This window comes from Megascapheus bottae, chromosome 6, assembly GCF_031878675.1.
Source record: "Megascapheus bottae isolate mThoBot1 chromosome 6, mThoBot2.hap1, whole genome shotgun sequence".
Taxonomy (NCBI): Eukaryota; Metazoa; Chordata; class Mammalia; order Rodentia; family Geomyidae; genus Megascapheus; species Megascapheus bottae.
Genome location: NC_143514.1, coordinates 16,140,323 through 16,161,135, shown reverse-complemented (window position 1 = coordinate 16,161,135; position 20,813 = coordinate 16,140,323). Strand labels below are relative to the sequence as shown.

Sequence of the window (20,813 nt, the reverse complement as noted above, 5' to 3'; positions counted from 1 at the left end):
CCCATTTGTAGATTGATAGTAATTAAAGAGAATGTCTACTGAGCATGTACAGTGGATTTGTAATGCAAGAGTCACAAAGATTGCTCTAAACAGTTATGTAGTATTCAAGGTATTCCATCCTCTGACCATTGCCACCTGAAGAACAATAGTTCTTTCTCTTAAATCCATACAGAGGAGACTTTCCGAGAAATGATTATACCTATGGTGTCATAGGTTTTTCAATAATGACTAAATATCAAAGTCATACCAAAATAGAAACTCTAGCAAGAGATTGAATAGAACATTATTGTAGAGGGTATTTTATGTGGAAAAATTTTGGTGAAATCTCCTGAAAATATTTCTACTAGTACCATTACTACTAATACTACCACACACACACACACACACACACACACACACACACACACACACACACACATTAGTTTGCCAGCATCACTGTTTATTAACAGACCCAATTGCAAAAATAGCATGGCAAAACCCTCAGTTCATCCTTCTAATAAGCCTATTGATCTGAGCCTCCCTGCTGCCAGCATCTCCACCTTCTACAAAGTGGGTGGTCTTCTTCTTCGTGCCACCTTGTGGAGAAGATAACTTGAAGGGCCACAGGAAGTTATTTGTTTCCTTGAAGAGTTTTCCAACAGTACAGATCTCATAAACCAGATCCTCCATGCTGATGAGGCCATATTTACCAAGAGTCCATATTTAACCAATCAAAGCGTTATCTGATAAGGCAATTGGCTTCTTAATGATTTTGCCATAACCACGTTTGTACATGAGCTCACTGACTGACTTCAGGTTTGGGTACCCCCATGCAATACATGGTTCCACATTCCTAAGCATATTAATCGAAGCCTTATTGAGCTTTGCAAAGGTGCCATTGAAAATCTGGAGAAGGCGAAGAAGCTGCAACACCTTACAGACTTTTGGACTCACCACTGATACCTCGGGTTCTGATGACAAAAGTCAATTTAGGCACTGCAGCTACATAGAATTTGCCCGCTTTTCTGGCTATTCTAGCCATTCGGATCTCAGTTCTGTACATTTGCCCGTATTCCTTGTGACCGTGCTTAGTTTTCTCATAGATGAGCTTCCTCCTTGCCTTGCGAAGCATCTTTTGGGCACATGTCTTTCTCAGGAGCTTTGTTTTCAGCTCAGTGAAATTCCTTCTCTTTTTCTTCAGAGTTTCTGGCACAGCAGGGAACTTTTTGGCACCCTCCATGGTTCCAGCAGGAAAAGAGGAAGTACACACACACACACACACACACACACACACACACACACACACACACACACACATTGTGCCTATAGTCAACTTCTTTTTTTATGTATTCCCTCACTGGGACTTGAACTCAATACCTGGATACTTGTCCTCAGCTTTTGCACTCAGGGATGGTATTCTCCCATGAAAGACACAGCTCCCCTTCTGAATTTTTCCAGGTTAATTGTAGATTTCATGTAATTTCTGGCTGTCTTTGAATGATAATCTTCAGCTCTTTCTCTCCTAAGCAGCTAGGAATACAATTGTGGGTCACAGCACCCAGATTAAATTAGTCTTTGTAAAATTAATTTCAGCTTACTTTCTTCGAGTTTCTTCACCTTTTTTAGGTGGCATGATAGTTTCTGAGATATTCAGTTGTTTTTGTTTTTGCTTTAATTAGATTATATATTTAAGCCAATTTCATGAGTTACATCTTTTTTCAAAGATAATAACCTTTAGTTTTTTTCTCTTGTATTCCATATATTTTCAGGAAAATATAACATAATGACAAATTTCCTCACCCTTGCCAGATTAAAAAAAAGCATATTTAGTAGCATTTTTAACATCATAACATTGAATTCTTTGTTTAAAGTTAATCACTATTCTGTAACTAGGAGGTTAAAAATAAATCTTAATTACAGTTTCCTAATGTCCTAACTGCATTAGAATATTATTACATGAAATAACACAATGCCTGATGAGAATTGCCTTGAATGTACATGGCATTTATACAGTGAATAGCATAAATTAAAACTTACAGCTGCTTTATTTGCTCATTTTGATGCATGAATATAATTATAATCTTGCTGCTTGAGTAAGGATTATCACATTCTGTCATTGTTATTGAAATTAGTTTTTCTAACTGAAACACAAACCAGTAGAACCTGAGGTACACCAGTTTCTCCCACAAATTATCCCTCCACAATGGGTGCTGCTGACAGTGAATCTCAGGATTTGTCTCCACAATGCAAGACAGTTTTTGTTTGAGACAAATTTGGAGTATTTCATTACACCAAATTATTTGTATGTCTCTGATAAATATCTAGTAGTATAAAATGCCAAAAAGTAAAATAATTTATGTTTAACTTCTGATCTTAAGAGAAATTTAGACATGCCTGTGTAATCAATGGTATCTAAATTTTCAGACAATGAACAAGATTCTACCTTTCTGATACTGTAAGTATTTCAATCTGAATTGGGTATTGAAGTCAATTTAGATTTATTTTTCTTCCTACTTTTTTTCAACTGGAGGTCTGGTGTTTGGACCCATGTCCCTACTAGAGCTAAGCTGAGACTCTTCATAGGGAGCTGTATGCTTCCAGCTCTAATATTTCCCATATTTTTGTTGCATTTCTTTCTCTGTCTCTGACCAGTCATTGTCTGCCGACACTAGGTTTCCTAGTAATTATGATGACCAGGACATACCACAATGTCTGTTTGTTGACAAAAGATCTCAATTTTCATTCCAAGTTTTGTCTGCAACAATAGCCCAACAGTATAGGCTCTTGCGTAGCTAGAATTCTAAGTATGAGCCTCCAACATCTGCCTTAAATATTAAATATTTTATGTGACTTTTGAGTGTTTATATATGTGATATATATATGACATTTGATATAACCAGTGGTTCAATTCTTGGGAAAAAAATCTGCCTGATTATGATGAAGCCTTTAAATATTCATTTGAATATTTTAAAATGTAGAGCAATAAATTATGTCAGGTTTCAGTATTTTTCAAACCTTAATTTTTACTGGTGGCAGGAAATATAAAATCTGTAATTTAGGGCCAGGAGTTTGGCCTAGTGGTAGAGTGCTTTCCTAGCACGCACAAAGAGGGTTCGATTCCTCGGTACCACATACATAGAAAAAAGCTGGAAGTGGTGCTGAAGCTCAAGTGGTAGAGTTTCTAGCCTTGAGAAAATCCAAGGACAGTGCTCAGGCCCTGAGCTCAAGCCCAGGACTGGCAAAAAAAGAAAAAAAATCTGTAATTTATTTCCATTATTTTTTAAAATTTATGGAACAAATTTATTAGGATTTTTATTCTTTGTGCTAAATTTTAAAGTAAGGATCTCAAGCTTGCTTAAGCAGGTGTCTGATCTTTTGAACCACACTGTTTGCCCTTAAAAAGTTATATTTCAGTTCTTCAATCTGAAAACTGATGGCTTTACTCCATAATACTTCTGCCCTTGTCTCCTGTGTGCCTGGGATTACAGACATGCGCCACCACACCCAGGCTATTCTTTAAAATAAAGTGTTCCAAGATGGATGGAAAATGCATGTCTTCTATTTTTTAGCTTATAAGACACTGGAATTTATATATAAATATGCATATATATAATTATGAGATGTTGCAAAATTGTGTCCTTAAATTTTATTTATTTTTCCAATTATGACACACGAACAATATGAAGGCATCACTGTGATCACTGGATAAAAAATACAAGAGTGCACTTTGGACATATGCATCCTCACCCAGTATAGTCATCCGTACCCTCCTGCCTCCTCATTTTTTCAGAGTTTGGTGAGTTTTATTATGGTGTCCTATCTTCGGATATACAATACATCCACATGTGTTGCTCTGTAGCTGTCATCATCCTTTCCTTTCCCCCATCCCACCTCCACTAGACACCACTTAGATACTCCTCAGTATGTTCCAGTGTCATTATTGCCTTCCTGGTCATGGCCCACCCCCCACCCCTTTTCCTTTCCCTTCCTCTTCCCCATCTGCCCTCCCCCTTCTTTCTTTCTTTTCTTCCCCCCCCCTTTTTTTGCCAGTCCTGGTTGAGCTCAGGGACTGAGCACTGTCCTTGGACTTTCTTAAGGGTAGAGCTCTACCACTTGAACCCCAGCTTTTTTCTATGTATGTGGTACTGAGGAATCAAACCTGCGTCTTCGTGCATGCTAGGCAAAGCACTCCACCACTAGGCAAAACTCCCGGTCCCACCCTCTCCTCCTTCTTTTCCTCTTTCTCCTCTTCCTCCTTCCCTCACTCTTCTTCCCCTTCCTCTTCCATTTCATGTATAGGCTCTATACGTGGCTGTTTTAGCTTATTCAAGCATAGTCATTTATAATCATATTTTATGGCATTTTTGGCACTAATATTTACCAGTAATGTTTTTGTTGTGTATTTATAAGATTATGGGTTTATAATTAGTCAGACTATTTTATAGAGTATGTTCTTATTATATTTTTTATGATCTCTCTCTATTTTCAAATTCAGTTATTACAATTAACTTTTATTGCTTGAATCCTCTTTCTGTCCTAACCAAATGCTGGTGTCTCATGACTTTGATCCAAACTATTCAGGAAGTTAAGATCTAAGGGCTACAATTAGAAGCCAACCCAAGGAGGAGTGTCCATGAGACTTACCTCCAGTTAACCACTGAAAATCCAGAAGTCAGGCTGTGGCTCAAATGAAAAAAGGCCAGCTTTTACCAAGTGAGAGCTAGAGATCCAGAGTTCAATCCCAAGTATTGGTATGTGTGTACATGCACGCACACACACACACACACACACACACACACACACACACACACACAGAGCTTAATTAAAGCAGCATATCTTTTATCCCCAAATTTGTTAGCCCACCGCAGTAGATTCCTGAATGTTGATCAGCTCAGATGATGTATCTTGTTACTTTTGTGTATCTGTCTGTAATTTGCAGGTTAATTCTCCAATACTATTATCTTGACAGAAGGTCTGGTGCTGGATTCTAATGGTATTGGTTCTCTTCTACATATTCTCATTCTCTACTAGGCTATGTCAAGAGCAGAGTGACAGCATCTTTCAAAGTGGGAACATTTTTCTATCCTTGCTATCTATAATTGCATTAAGCCTTAAAGAACACAGTTTACAGTTTTGATGGTGTGTGTGTGTGTGTGTGTGTCTGTGTGTGTGTGTGAACGCTCGTGTGAGCACATGCATGCTCAGGCTCACGCACTCAAAATTAGTGCCTTGGTTTCTGTCCCCCTTTTTGGTGGTTAATTGGAGATGAGTCTCTTGGACTTTTCCTGGCAAGGTTGGTTCAAACAGGGATCCTCAGATATCAGCTTCCTATGTAGTTGTGATTACAGGCATGAGTCAGTGGTGCCTGGCTTTTTCCTCATCATTTTTTATTGAGAGACGGAATGTGTGGTGGGGGGAGCGGAATCTTGTTTCCATTTCTTAGAGAATATTTTTAAAGTAAAATTCAGCAGCATTCCATAACTCTTAGTGGTTATACAACTAATATGTAAGGACTTTGGAAATCTATTCCAGTGTCACAGATATTATCCTATGGCCAACATTAGAATCTATACAGAGGTAGCTAAGGAAGAAAAAAAAAAGGCCGAACAGGGAAAGTCTTGGTGGACCACTTTCCAAATTAGACACTCTCATGTTTGCTATTTTCTTGATTATCTTGAATGGACATATATTTAGCATTTTCTTAACACATTTCATTAAGTGCTAAAATTTAATTATCATAAAATTATATTAAAAATCATTAATCTATTAGTAAAGGAAGTAATTAAGAAAATCATTTTGATTTTTCTCTGTGAAGCAGCATTATATGCTTTTATGAAGTATATATTTATATATATTTAGAATTATATATTTACATATGTACATGCATGTGCATATATATTATACATGTATATATAAAAGTATATAGACATAAATGTTTATATGCTCACACTCAATTAGATATGAATATCCATTTGTATAGACTATGTATTGTATATGCTATCTCATATAGCTGTATAATTGCATGCAACATACAACATTTGGTGTGAGAATCTCATCTAATAGTCTACATATGTGTAAGATATACACATATCATCTAATTATAGAAATATGTATACTATATAGAAATATACATACATAGAGAGAATATATATTATCAAAATATGTATGTATATTATGTATAATCCATATATAATAATTGGTGGAGAATGAGTTACAGAAATGTTTTCAAAAATCAAACAAGATTTCTTTACATATACTGTTCATATGAATTTTATGTATTATTCCATTAGTTTCCTTAAAAATAAATAAACCTAAATACCTAAATATATCTATCTGTGTCACCTAGCATACTGGTGTACAGTACATTAGTGCCTTGTGAACAATGTAAATTGTACTTAGACAAACATAGAGAGTACTGTCCCCTGCATAGATAGAATATAGAACAAGTTAATACTCTGATTTCTCTGTTTCCTACTCTGTTATATGGCTTTGATCAGTTAACATATTACCCAAAATTTCCTTAGTTATATTCACATCAGTACTCTCCAATGCACCACTTCCTCTCATATTCTACCATGTATCATGATTCCTGGATGCAATGAACCACTCAGGGTTAACAGGTGCACCGGCACCTTTTCTTTTAAACATTGCAAGCAGCGCTTTTGCTTCGACAATGGTTTTCATAGTTTGGAAAGGTGATGCTTTCCTACCTGGTCTTAATCCAGGTCATTAGAAGCTTCTTTATTTGTGATATTTTGTTTTCTCAGGTCTTTGTTAATCTCATCACTACCATTCAACTCGGTGTGGAAACCTTTCCAGGCTTCTGCTAGTTCTGCTACTTTTTATCTGTTCTTTAAGCTTTGGAAGAGTGAGGCACATCTCATTAATGTGTAACAATTACCATTCACCTTCCAACTTTATAGTTTTTAACTTTATTTGCAGATCACTCACTTGATAGGCTCTCTCAATATAATATTTTGTATACTGATCGGTATATCTATGCTACATAAAGTATTAGGAAATACAAGAGAAAAATATGCAACTAGAAAACAAACAAAAACTCTGACATTCTTTACTGTACAGCATAGCCTATTTTTTCTATAAAACCTCGCTTTTTGTCTATAAGTAGACAATGAAAAGTTTGATATAGTAAATGTAGAATCAAAAATACAATAAGTTATCATCATAAGGTGTCATGTACTCTCAAAAATTAGGATAGAAATCAATTTATTATAATATTAATGCAATTTAAGTACTTATGAGCACACTTTTAAATGTTCCAATTGAAAAGAAAAAATTAACAATTCAAAGCTCTGTCATAGTTACGAGCTAAGAAAATTTATCTCTCACATTTGAATTGTTCATAACACGTTTGCTAATTATTTAAACATTTCTTTCTCTATGGTTTTATGTTCTTCTAAATCTCTCTTTGTATCTTCTGTGACACTGGTGTCAAAATGTTGGAAGTTTAGTGTCACAGCAGATGGTTGCAGTTAGTGTCTCATCAGCTTCTAATAGTTGATTCAGTAAAAAGTCAGAAATAAGGATTCAATAAGATGAATTTAGCCTTTGTTTAAAAAGCTAAGTGTAGCTTATTTTATCTCTTGTAATATGAAATTATACTTATGAGAAAAATCACAGAAGTATTTGAATCACAAAGATTTCACAGCTTTCATAAAATGCAATGGCTCCAGTCAAAATCTGTCATCAATTACAATAATTCATTAGAATTTACTCCACTGGTTGGGAACATTGAAGAAATAAGATTTCTCTCTGTATATAATACTGTATCTAAAAACTGACCAGCATTTATTAAAGATTAGCAATGATATAAAATAAATAACAGAAACGATTATATTCTTAACCTTACATTTTAACCAATAAATGTTTACAGAAAAAAATTTTGTAAATATTTTTGTAAAGACCCTAGATTGCATAATAAAATATGCTAATGATTTCCTGAGGAAAATAATGAGAGAATGATTGAAATCTAAAAAATGCTTTAAAGATAAAGATTTTATTTTATTTTTTTTCCAAAATAAGCTTTACTCTTCACAGAAATGTGTTTAAGCCACTGCATTAGAGCAGAAACTTGAGCAAAAGATGTAGGAACAAAGAGTGAATCTAAAATCATTCATGAATAAAATCTCACTCTTTCCAAGAAACATTTGACACCTGAACCCATTAATAAGTCAAATTTTGAGAACTTATGCTCACATCATTCAGGAATGTTCTCAAGATAATAGCTTTTGGCCAGGAATTTGGCCTAGTAGTAGAGTGCTTGCCTAGCATTCACAAAGACCTGGGCTCAATTTCTTTGTACTTCACACATAGAAAAATGCTGGAAATAGTGCTGAGGCTCAAGTGGTAGAGCTCTAGCCTTGAGAAAGTACAAGGTCAGTGGTCAGGCCCTGAGCTTAAGCCCAGGACTGGTAAAAAAAAAATCCAGCAAAGAAGCTCCATTCTCATTCAGGATAGATGGGAATTAGCCTAGAAAAACCAGTTTGACTGAACACTAAGTGCTAAGTAAGAACTACGAAAATATATTCCAGATTGAGGGAAGCATGGAATTATTTTCCTCGATTATTTATTCTGGAATTAAAAGGCTAGACAGTGGACACAGTGAGGTTCCAGTGTTTGCAAGCATCTCCTGAAAGTGAACAACGTGAACCATGAGAGTGAAGCCAGTTACAGTGTAGGACACAGGAAGCTACAGGTGCCAGAAAGTAAATACCTGCAGGGAAGTTACAGAGTCAGCACAACAGGCCATTTAAATTTTCTTTCTTTTTTATTGTGATTAATTGAAGAGTTACATTATATTCACCAGATAGAAGGTGCATTGCTTCACAAATATTGGTATCCCTTCTCACGTTTTTGTCCCCATTTCCCTCTCCCCACCCTCTCTCCCATCTTGTTTTCTCCCTTTCCTATCCTATTTCAAATAAACAAATAAATGTTTATACAATATACCAGATAACAAGGTAAGATACTGTAACAATATGAGATAAACAAGGGATAACAAAAGAGATGAGAAATAACATAATACATTAAGAACAACAATCACACATTATATGGCTCTTATTTCCATATCCTGGAGGTCCTTTCATTTAGCCTCATCCTATATGGCCTTATGTTTGTAGGTTTTTCCCTATTGTAAACTTTTGCTAGGAGAGTCCAAGGTTTATACTGATTATGACAAATGAGAGAAACCATTGTGCCTATGTTCCTTTAGGTCTGGCTTAGTTCACTTAATATGATTTTTTCCAAGTCTTTCCATTTCCTTACAAATGTGGCAATGTCTTTCTTTCTGACTGCAGCATAGAATTCCATTCTGTACAAGTACCACATCTTCTTGATCCAATCATCTACTGAGGGACATCTGGGTTGGTTCCATATCTTTGCTATGGGAAATAGTGCGGCAATGAACATTGTTGTGCTAGTGGATTTAGTATGTCCTTGTTTCTGGACAAGTGGGTAAATGCCAAGTAGTGGAATTGCTGGGTCATAGGGAAATTCTATGTTTAGTCTCTTGAGGAACTGCCATACTGCTTTCCATAGCAGTTGAACGAGTTTATATTCCCACTAACAGTGTAGTAGTGATCCCTCATGGCCACATCCCTGCCAGCATCGGTTGGTATTAGATTTCTTGATAATGGCCATTCTATCTGGAGTGAAGTGGAAACTCAGAGTTGTTTTGATTTGCATTTCTTATATTGCCAGAGATGTTGAACATTTCTTCATGGCGATTCTGTTTTTTCTTCAAAGAAGACTCTCTTTAAGTCTTTAGCCCATCTTTTCATGGGATGGTGGTTTCTCTGGTGATTAGTTTTGGAGACCTTCAATTTTTTGAGCTTTTGATATATTTTAGATATGAGGCCTTTGTCTGTGGTATGGCCAGTGAAGATCTTCTCCCACTCTGTGGGCTTTCTCTTTAGCTTGCTAGCTTTTTCCTTTGCCATACAGAAGCTCTGCAGTTTAACACAATCCCACTTATTCAAACTTGAGTCTTGGGGCTTGAGCTCAGCCTGGTCACTGTCCCTGACCTCTTTAGCCCAAGGCTACCATCCTACCCTTGAACCAAGCCCCACTTCCTATTTTCTAGAAGTTAATTGGAGATAAGAGTCTCAGATCCTTTTGTGCCTGGGCTGGCTTTGAACCTTGATCCTCAGATCTCAGCCTCCTGAGTAGCTAGGATTACAGGTGTGAGCCATCATGCCAGGCACAAGAGGCCATTTGAGTTTCCACCAGCTGGACATCCAGGCAAGGCTGTGATCAAGTGTTTTGTAATCACATCCTACCATTCAATGTCCTTGATGGAGACATGGAAATTTCAAATTTAATGTTTGCCATTTTTAATCTTGTATTTGTCCAGTCCTTCCTTATCTGAATGCCTCCTTTCCAGGAGAATATGTACTATACCAGTTTAGTTTATATGTATAAAACTTGCTTTTAAATTTTTCCCCTGCAGTGGTCCACGTCTAAATTTTACCTTGATCCTCAGAAGAGACATTGGATTTGAACTTTTGAGTCATACTCTAACTTGTAAAACTACAGTAACTCTTGGAGATGAGCTGGAACCCCAAATCTCAGAAACCATGAGCCCAATCAGATCTCCCTTCTTTCCTTCTCGCCTTCTTTCCTTCCTTTCTTCCTTCTTACTTCCCTTCTTTCATTTATAGTTTGAGATCATATCTCACTATGTATGTAATATAGGCATGCTTGAGCCTTCTTCCACAGCCTGGCCATAAAAGTATATGCCACTATGCTTGGATCATAGATCTTCCTTCATTTTTTATTTGATTGACTCTGGTAATTTGTATGAGCTAAAGGAAGCTAACACTCACCTAAAGATGTCTTCAAGTTAAATGACAATCACCTGAAAATTACAATGAAGGTCTTTTATTGGTGAGTAAAAACAATCCCAAAACTCAGGCAGAACTTCAAAACATCCCCAATAAACACATCTGTTTGAGAAAATAGAATGTGATAGAAGTCAACGGATTATCTTATTTCATAATGTACTACAAGACGGTAGCAATCAAAAAGGCGTGATTTTTACATAAAAGCATTCAAATAGATTAGTAGAGTAGAGATTCCAGGACAACACATCTGCAAAACACTGGATTTTGATTCTTTATTCTCTGGTAATACTAGGATTTGACGTTGATGCCTCACATTTGCTCAGAACTTAAGCACACTCCCAATCCTCTTTAGCATCAGCAGTTTATTAGACACACTCATGCATTTTTATCGAGGGCCAGTCTCAGATAATTATCCTTTCTCTTAGGTCTCTAGTGTAAATTTGGTCTTTATGTATCCATTATACCTAGGCTATAGGTCAAGATAAATGCCTTCTTTACCCTAGAGTTAGTCCTGAATTATGACCCTCCTTCCACTCCACTTCCCAATGCACTGAGATTACAGGCAAACAAGCATTTTAGGGAAAAGTCAGTCTCTTCTATTAAGAGTGATAGGGAAATTGGATGTCTGCATGCACAAGAATCAAACAAAACTCCTGTCTTTCACTACATATAAAATCAAATTAAAAGATAATAAAGGCTTAGAAATTTCCATTTGTGACACTAATAGAAAGAAACATACACAAAATATTTCAGGATATTGCAATTTGTAAGGGTTTGTCAAGCAGTATCCCCCAAAGCTCAGGAAGCAAAAGCAAATCCAATTAGTGTGATTGCATCTAAGTAAAATTATTTTACAAAACAAGTGAAATAATCATCAAATTGAGGATATAACCTACAAAAGGGAAGATATATGCAGACTATGTATAGTATTGCCTTTTAAAATGGGCAATAGACTTAAAGGAATGTTTTATAAAGAAGACATTTTATATATTTATATATTCAGTTTGTATAAATCCATCACACTTTCTTTTTTAGGTTCATGCTTCCTTATGCACAGTACAGTTTCATAAAACACTCAAAACCTATTTTAAGGATTTTTTCTAATATATGTATTGTTAGAGAAGTATGATTTAATCAACAGACCTTCTCTTTTGTTTTAATTGTCTTGGGATAAAATCATTGTTCAGCTTAAAATCCAATGGAGGAGAAAATTTGAAGGAATCAAATACAATCAGTGATTTACTGAATTTTGCAGGTGCAACGCGGTAAAGACAAAAGTAGATTCTTGACTTAAAAAGATGTATTTATTGGCTATCTTGATTTGATCGATATTTGACAGAAATGTCTCAGAAATGATCATTTATAAAACATAAGATACATAGTCCATTACTTTATTTTTGTATAGAATATGGTAATAAATTTATCACTAGTGTATGGCTCTTAGTACTTCCTTACAAATGTCTAATGATGATCCAAATGCAATTCCTTGATTCACTCATTTAAAATATACAGATGGGGGGAATATCAAATTTTCCATGTTATTACAGCTCCTGCAGAAACCACTTTGAGCTTGTAGCACCAGCAAAAAGAGGTGACAAGATGAGTCTGTCAGCATGGCTGATATTCAGGTAGGAAGACAACTTTAAAGAATAACAAAATGGACGGTTTGAAACGTGATAACCCTCTTCACAATGTGTCTTCATGACTTACTGTGACTAAAAATTTTATGCCACTTTCTGACATATCTCAAAGTGAAATTGTTGGGTATACTAATAATTTAGTTCAGCTGAAAGATTTTCTTTTTTTTTTATTTCCCAAAGAAATACTATAAACACGTGGCCCAAGTCTATACAAAATTATGTTAGGGAGGGTATATCGGGGAGGATAATTAAATTGGTGGTGTGTGTTTTCTTAGAAAGAAGAGGTATCTCTAATTAACTTTGAGAAAATGCAAAAATGGGCAAAGTAAACCAATTAAAATTATTCAGGAATGGAAAATCAAACAATTGTCCTATTTTGTTTACCCTAGTATTTATCCTGAGGTTATTTAACAAACTACTCATATTATATACATATAAAATACATGACTGATCACATGTTAAATAACTATACTATAGAAGTACATATTTATTAAGGCATATACATATTGTCAACTGATTATCCTGAATTCAATTCAGATATTTGTATTTTGTTTTCTGAAATGAGTGTATAGCTAATCTTTGTACATACATATCTGCAGCAGTCAACCCTACTTTTTATAAATTCTACCTTTATTCAGTAAGATACAGGTTCTAAGTCATCTTTCCTAACAGATCAAGACATCAGGAGACAATTTAGAGTAAACAATGTTTCTTTGGTGATCAGTTCTGGGTCTTAAATAAAAGCTTGATTCCTCAAATTCTCTTTCTGAAATGACCATCCATTCTGAGAATCAAAGACATAGACCGTCCATTTTGAGTTGTGGGCCTGCTGTCAGGGACATAACATTCTAGGCTGAGCATTTCTTCTAGAAATTAAAGGGATTCAGTAATATGCTGCTGGGAAAAAATAAGTCTCCATGAGATTTATATGCAGTGTGTGTGGCAGATCAGTATTTGTTCATATGAAAGAATCAGCAGCCTGGCTTCAAGCCACTTTTCTCAATGTATTCATTTTTGACCCCCAGGTGTGAACCTCAGTTCTGAGGTGACTGTCATACTCTTAAACTTCCTGTGTCTTTCTACAACATGGAATGTAAAATGGAAGAGAAGAAGAGCCAAGCACTTTCTCTTCAGAACACTACGAGTAACTTGCCAAAAGCTTTTTTCTAGAAGCATTCTAATGCTCAATATCTACTTTCCCACTAACAACAAATTCCCAAAGGAGTTCTGTATGCCTCATTGCATAAAACAATCCTAACAAACGATCTGAATTCTTCAGTGTTGCCTAGATGAAACAGAGCTTCTGTTGATAAGAATCAGAGAAAATTATCATTTACTCTTCCACTGGCAAACAAGCTAATGATCAATCAAATCAATTTGTATTTTTATAGTATTCAAAGAAAAAGATTAATAATCAGTCCAGGGGAAGGTGTGGTTAAGAATTGTTAACTACATGGGCTCCAATGTCTCATGCCTGTATTCCCATCAACCAAAACTCTGGAAATCAGTCTTCAGTTCAAGTGATAAAGCTCTAGCCTTCATCAAAAATGCTCAGAGAAAGTAGCCCAGAACTGAGTTCAAGCTCAAAGACCAGAACAACACACACACACACACACACACACACACACACACACACACACACACACACACACACACACAATAATTCTAAAAATGACAGGTAAAGGAAGAAAGAGACAGGAGTGTGAGTGTGGAAGTTTTCAACATCAAAAAGCAATAGAGGGCCGGGAGTTTGGCCTAGTGGTAGAGTGCTTGCCTAGCATGCACGAAGACCCAGGTTCAATTCCTTGGTACCACATACTTAGAAAAAGCCAGAAGTGGTGCTGAGGCTCAAGTGGTAGAGTTCTAGCCTTGAGAAAAATCCAAGGACAGTGCTCAGGCCCTGAGCTCAAGCCCATGACTGGCAAAAAAAAAAAAAAAAAAAACAAACAACAACAACAAAAAAACAAAAAAAAATCAAACCACAATAGATATCTGCTTCAAAAGGCAACAATGAAATTACTATCTTATTGTATAAACTTTCTGGGTCATTATTGTTTTTTATATGTTACTGGACCTATTTTTCTGTTCTGAATGTTGATAAAGTGTTCTCTGATTTTTTTAAGCATTTGATATTGTGTTGATTATTCTCTTTCCTGACTTCCCTATCTACTTTTAAGATAAGCACTACCACCTTAGAACACAAAGTTATATGAAACTTTTGAAATCTTAAAGCACTAATAAAAAAGGAGATGTGGCCAAGCATTGTGGCCCATGCCTGTAATCCTAGCTACTCAGGAGGCTGAGAAATGAGGATCAAGGTTCAAAGTAAGCAGGGGCACAAAAACCTAAGACTCTTATCTCTGATTAATCACTAGAAAATAGGAAGTGGGGTTTGGCTCCAGAGTAGGGTGGTAGCCTTGAGCTGAAAAGCTCAGGGACAGTGCCCAGGCTGAGTTCATGCCCCATGACCCACAAAAAAAGAGGAGAAATGAAGTAAGACAGTATATATTATACAAATAATTTTATTCAATAAACAAAATCTAGCATTGTCTTTTACACATATATTATATGACTAACAACATAGATTGTGTAAGTTTTTACAATTGTGTTAATATGAATTACTCAAAGAGGATTGAACATGACCTTATATACGCACAATGTCCTCGATCACACTCAAATCCTCAATTAGTCCCCCTCATACCACCTCAATAACTTTCACTCTTCTATTTTTATATGTGTAGGGAAACTATTTTACTATGTTCACTGTCTAAGCTAAAATTGTTGCATTTGTAGAAATGCTCTTTAATTATATATAAAATGATATTTGGAAATATATGCATACATTTATGCATATATACACATGTAAACATGTATGCACATATATGTATATATAAAAACATTTTTCATAGGTGTGATGTTCATGATAGCATTGACAATTAACATGCTCATGCTGCTGAGAAATATCCTAAATATTCCACTGCTATATGTAATTGCCAGAATTGTAAATATAAAATGTTCACTTTCAAAGATGAGCAAATGAGGCTCTGAGGAAATTTGTAAAAATAAGAAGCAGTGTAAAGACAATTTTCTCCATTGCAAGTCTGGAATAATTGTAGGCACAGTTTTGTGAAAGGTTTTTTTTTTTTGTTTTGTTTTTTTGTTTTTTTGCCTTTTGCTTGGCAAAAGGAGTAGCAAAACTCAAAGGAAGCACAGCATCAGTTTCAGCATCTTAGCAGAATTAGGAGGTCAAGTTTGCTGAAGACCAGTTTGAAAAGAAAAGGAGTGCAGCTCCACATTGACTCAGGAAAGATGATGTAAAACCTAAGGCTAGAGAGGAGCGGGGCTCAGTCAGAAGTCACAAATCAGCTTACAACAGGGAAGAATGTGACTGGACTTTAGCAAAGGTTATTCTGACCATGATATAGGAAATAGAGAGGGAATCAAGTCATAAGAAAACCAGATTGGAATTATCTTTGTGCTATAAATGGATGATGAGTATGAAATAGGGTTAAAATAGCAAATGAAAGCAGAGGCATATAATAGATTTATATGAAAGGCAGTCTAAAAAATATTGGGTTGACTGACTGTTAGGGAAGAAAAGAAAGGCAGGCACAGGAATAGTCAGAAGTAAACATGGAAAATGGGTGCACAGTGTTCCCTGCAAAGTATAACTGAGAATTCATGGGGCTGGAAGTTTGGTCTAGTGGTAGAGTGCTTGCCTAGCATATACTAAAGCCCGAGTTTGATTCCTCAGTGCCAAGTACATAGAAAAAAGCCAGAAGTGGTGCTGAGGCTCAAGTGGTGGTGCTCTAGCTTTGAGAAATTCCAAGGACAGTAGCTCAAGCCCAGGACTGGCAAAAAAAGAATGAATTCATTGTGAGATATTTGCTAGGAATAAAAATAGAAAGAGGAGAGTAAAAATTACTATATATAGCAAGAGATAAAACTATACTTTATATATCTGTATATGTATTGAATTCTAAACTAAAATCAATAAAATAATCAATATCCCTGTTTAACTAATCTCTGATTATGTCATTTATTTTTATGTTTATTCACTTATGAAAATGCACAGGAAGTCTGACCTTAAACTTTAAACAATTGATTCACATATTGTCAGCCTTAATATTCTCTTGAGTTTCAATTCACCAAACAGTTATGGTACATACACATTCCTGAATAAGCCCAACTGGTTCTAATATGGAAAACCTTTCCCATGTACTAATTAGCTTTTCTTCAGGGCCATGCTCTAGTTTATCCAAGTCTGTGTCATCAGCCAAAGACAACAACCAAAATGGATTCAAAAATCCTTCCAATATTGTATTTTTTTGCTCCAGAAAATGGTTTATTGCAAGGAATTGCCCTTTGTCATGACTTCTATAAGCATCACGTGAGCTCCTTATCTACCTATGATGCAGTCACACAGAAATTCCAGTTTCTCATTCTTTGCCTCACAAAGCTGGTGAGCCTGGCATGAATAGCTCAAGTGGTATGACTCCAATGGTAGAGAACCAGTTTGAACAAAAAAAATCCTAGGAAGAAAATGAAAGCCCTATGTTCATGTCCTGGTATGGACACACACACACACACACACACACACACACACAGCCCACGGGATATCTGAGCAATCTTCTCTTCAATAACAGTTTAAGAACAAAAATTCAAGGTATTTTTACCAAAGTCTCAAAGTTGGTCCTACCTTCATTCCCCTCAGCCTCAGGGGTTCTCTAAGAACACTTTCTGAAACTAAGTCTGCTTTTTAGAATATTTCTAAACTGGTTAGAATCAGGACTTTTGTCATTTGCAAGTGAAAATGCCCTACTTTGTAGCATAGATTTATAAATTCAGGGTTATGAAACCAGATGGCTTAGGTTTTAACCTGATCTGAAATGAAAGCATTATGTTACATAAGTTGTTTGACCTTACCATTCCAAAGTTTTTTTTTAATATAGAATTCTATTACTAATCATATCCGCATTTAAAGTTGATGTAAGAGCTACAGAGGATAATGTGTCCTTCATACCAAACCTTGTACAAACAGGGAAAACAAACAAACAAACAAAAAACCCAGAATAGATATTATATACCATTTATATATTTTATCCCTTTACATATTTATGTAAGTAGAAAGACTCATTTCAGAAAGTTATTCTACATATCTTTATATTTGTGCCATTATTATATCTTACCCCAAATCATCATTTCATGTATATTTAATACACTCTTCTAGGCTGGATTCATTACATATTACCAGATATTTAGAGCTTGAAAAGATGTCATTTTTAGATTTGAGAGGCTCACACTAAATTGAAGAATAATAAGAAATATAATTATCAGTGGGAAAAGAGTGGACCAATTCAGCAGTGATACTCGCTAGGCACTATCTTAAAACTGAGCTCTATAATTTCAGGGGGATAGAAGCCTGGAGAGAGAAAACTGGGAGAAAATGAGGGAGGGGATGACACTGTTCAAAAATAAAAGAGCTCATGATTCTACTTACGTTACAGTAGCCCCTCTGTTTTTTTTGTTTGTTTGTTTGATTTTGTTTTTGTTTTTTTTTTTTTTTTTTTTTTTTTTTTTTGCCAGTCCTAGGCCATGAATTCAGGGCCTGAGCACTGTCCTTGGACTTTCTCAAAGCTAGAGCTCTACCACTGGAGCCTCAGCACCACTTCTGGCTTTTTTTTTCTATATATGTGGTACCAAGGAATTGAACCCCGGTCCTCGTGCATGCTAGGTAAGCACTCTACCACTAGGCTAAACTCCAGGCCCCCCTCTGTTTTTTTGTTGTTGTTGTGTTGTTTTGTTTTGTTTGCCAGTCATGGGCCTTGAACTCAGGGCCTGAGCACTGTCCTTGGACTTTCTCAAGGCTAGAGCTCTACCACTTGAGCCTCAGCACCACTTTGGGCTTTTTTTCTGTGTATGTGGTACGGAGGAATCAAACCTGGGGCTTTGTGCATGCTAGGTAAGCACTCTACCACAAGGCCAAACTCCAGGCCCCACAGTAACCTCTCTGTATATCATCTTTAAAACAAAATTAAAAACAAAAATAAATAAAAGTGGAAAGAAATATAATTATGTGTGCATATGTATGTGTATAAAGTTAGCAATTTCCCCATGGGGGAATGAAAGTGAAGAAGAAATTCAGAGGAGGAAGAAACCCTCATACAAGAAAAAAGGGACAGTGAAGTTTCAAGGAGTCATGATGATTTATAAATATCTTGATTACCTCTATGTTGTTTGTATAAAATATAACATTTCCTTAACAAATAATGATGATATAATCGGGTTGTTAAAAATATGGTACTAGCATTTATTAATATAAAACATATCCATGTTTACTTATACACAATACACAATAGAATTCTATGCTGCCATCAGAAAGAATGACATTGCTCTATTTGTGAGGAAACGGAAAGACTTGGAAAAAAATCATATTGAGAAGTAAGCCAGACTCAAAGAAACATAGGCTCCACGGTTTCCCTCATTTATAATAATTAATATACATCTAATAGTTTTCTAGCAGAAGATTACAGTAGCTCAAAACCTAGATACATAAGGTCATATAGGATGAGACTAACTGAAAGGATCTCCAGGGTATGGAAACAAGAGCTTTATCTTGTGTGATTGCTGCTCTTATTTCTCTTCCTCATTGTTGCCCTTTGGTTAATCACATATTGTTACTGTATCTGACTTTGTTACCTGGTATATTGTATATACAGTTTATTTGTTTATTTGAAATACGAAAGGGAAGGGGTGAAATCAAGATGATTGGCAGGGGTGAGGGGAAAGAACTGGGAACAAAAACATGAGAAGGGGTATCAATTTGTGAGAAGTAATGCACCTATTATCTGGCAAATGTAACTGTAAACCCTCCATATGTTATCCCAACAATAAAAATTAAATAAAAACATATATCCATGTTATGAAGAAGGTGACAACTGCCAACTGTGTATGATTTGTGTAAACATATAAATCTATTGATTGCTCTAAAAAGCTTCATGAACTCTCAGTTTTCTCTGAGTATACATTAAAAAACTGTATAATATAAAATGCATGATCTGGGCCTCATTTGTAGGTGTATCTATTAGTTGAAGTCCAAGACCATATATTCATTTTCAATAAAAGACAATATTTTACTGAGAAATGCTAATGTGTAGCTTTATTCTCCACTTTGAAACTTTTCAGAAGTTTTCATTGTCAACTTCTCTTCCTGAACTCATATACCCCTAACATGTTTGAAAGGATTCTTCTTTGTCTAAATGCCAACATCTAGATTTTATCTGCGTTTATTTACTTCTAGAGTTGGTATAAAAATTTGCTTACAAACAATTAAAAATTATTGTAAAGATGATGTACAAATGTATTATAGTTACATAAGTCAAATAATGACTTATGTACATTTACTTTTTGAAGTGTGTTACCTCTCCCTCATTTTCTCCCATATTTCTTCTTCTGATTCCCTCCCAAGTTATATAGTTCATTTCCAATGTAGTGTCTCCTGAGATTCAGTGTTGAATTTGTGGACCATTTGTGCCCTGATTTATGTTTCCCCCCTTTCCCTTCTCAATATGCTAAATTTATGTGTAAGACAAAAAAACAGTGATATATTTTTTAAAAGTGATTCCAATAAAAGGTAGGCTAAAGACTTAAAGAGAGACTTCTCTGAAGAGAAAATAAATATGGCAAATAAACTCATAAAGAAATGCTCAACATTTGTGGCCATAAAAAAAAGAAAATTAGGCCAGGAGTTTGGCCTAGTGATAGAGTGCTTGCCTAGCATGCATGAAGACCCAGGTTTGATTTCTCAGTACCACATATATGGGAAAAGGCCAGAGTGGTGTTGTGGTAGTGTTCTAGCCTTGAGAAAGCCCAAGGACAGTGCTCAGGCCCTGAGGTAAAGGCCCACGACTGGCAAAAAAAAAAAAAAAAAAAAAAAAAGAAATGAAAATTAAAACAAGTTTGAGATTTTACATCACCACAGATTGAATGGCCAATATCAAGAAAACTATGTACTATGTGAAGTTATTTCTTTTTTCTTTTTTCCCCTTATGGTTACTCCCATGTGGTTACTGTAAATGACTTTGTTACCTAGTATATGCATTTATTTGTTTGAACCTTGATCCTCAGATCTCAGCCTCCTTAGTAGCTAGGATTACATGCTTGATCTACCACACTTGGCTCTTGATTGAATTTTCACCTAAAGCTATGCTACTTCTAGAGCCACAGCTCCACTTTGGCTACTTTTGCTAATTTTTATTTGTTAGTTAGAGATAAGAGTCTCTTAGATTTGTCAACCTGAGACTGACTTTGAAACCATGATCCTCAGATCTCT

At 35.6% G+C, this 20,813-nt stretch overlaps 1 pseudogene; it reads right to left on the bottom strand.

Annotated features, from left to right (window-relative positions):
• Positions 1-480: 480 nt before the first annotated feature.
• LOC150061416 (large ribosomal subunit protein uL30 pseudogene) lies at positions 481-1,219 on the bottom strand (annotated as a pseudogene).
• Between the last annotated feature and the right edge of the window lie 19,594 nt (positions 1,220-20,813).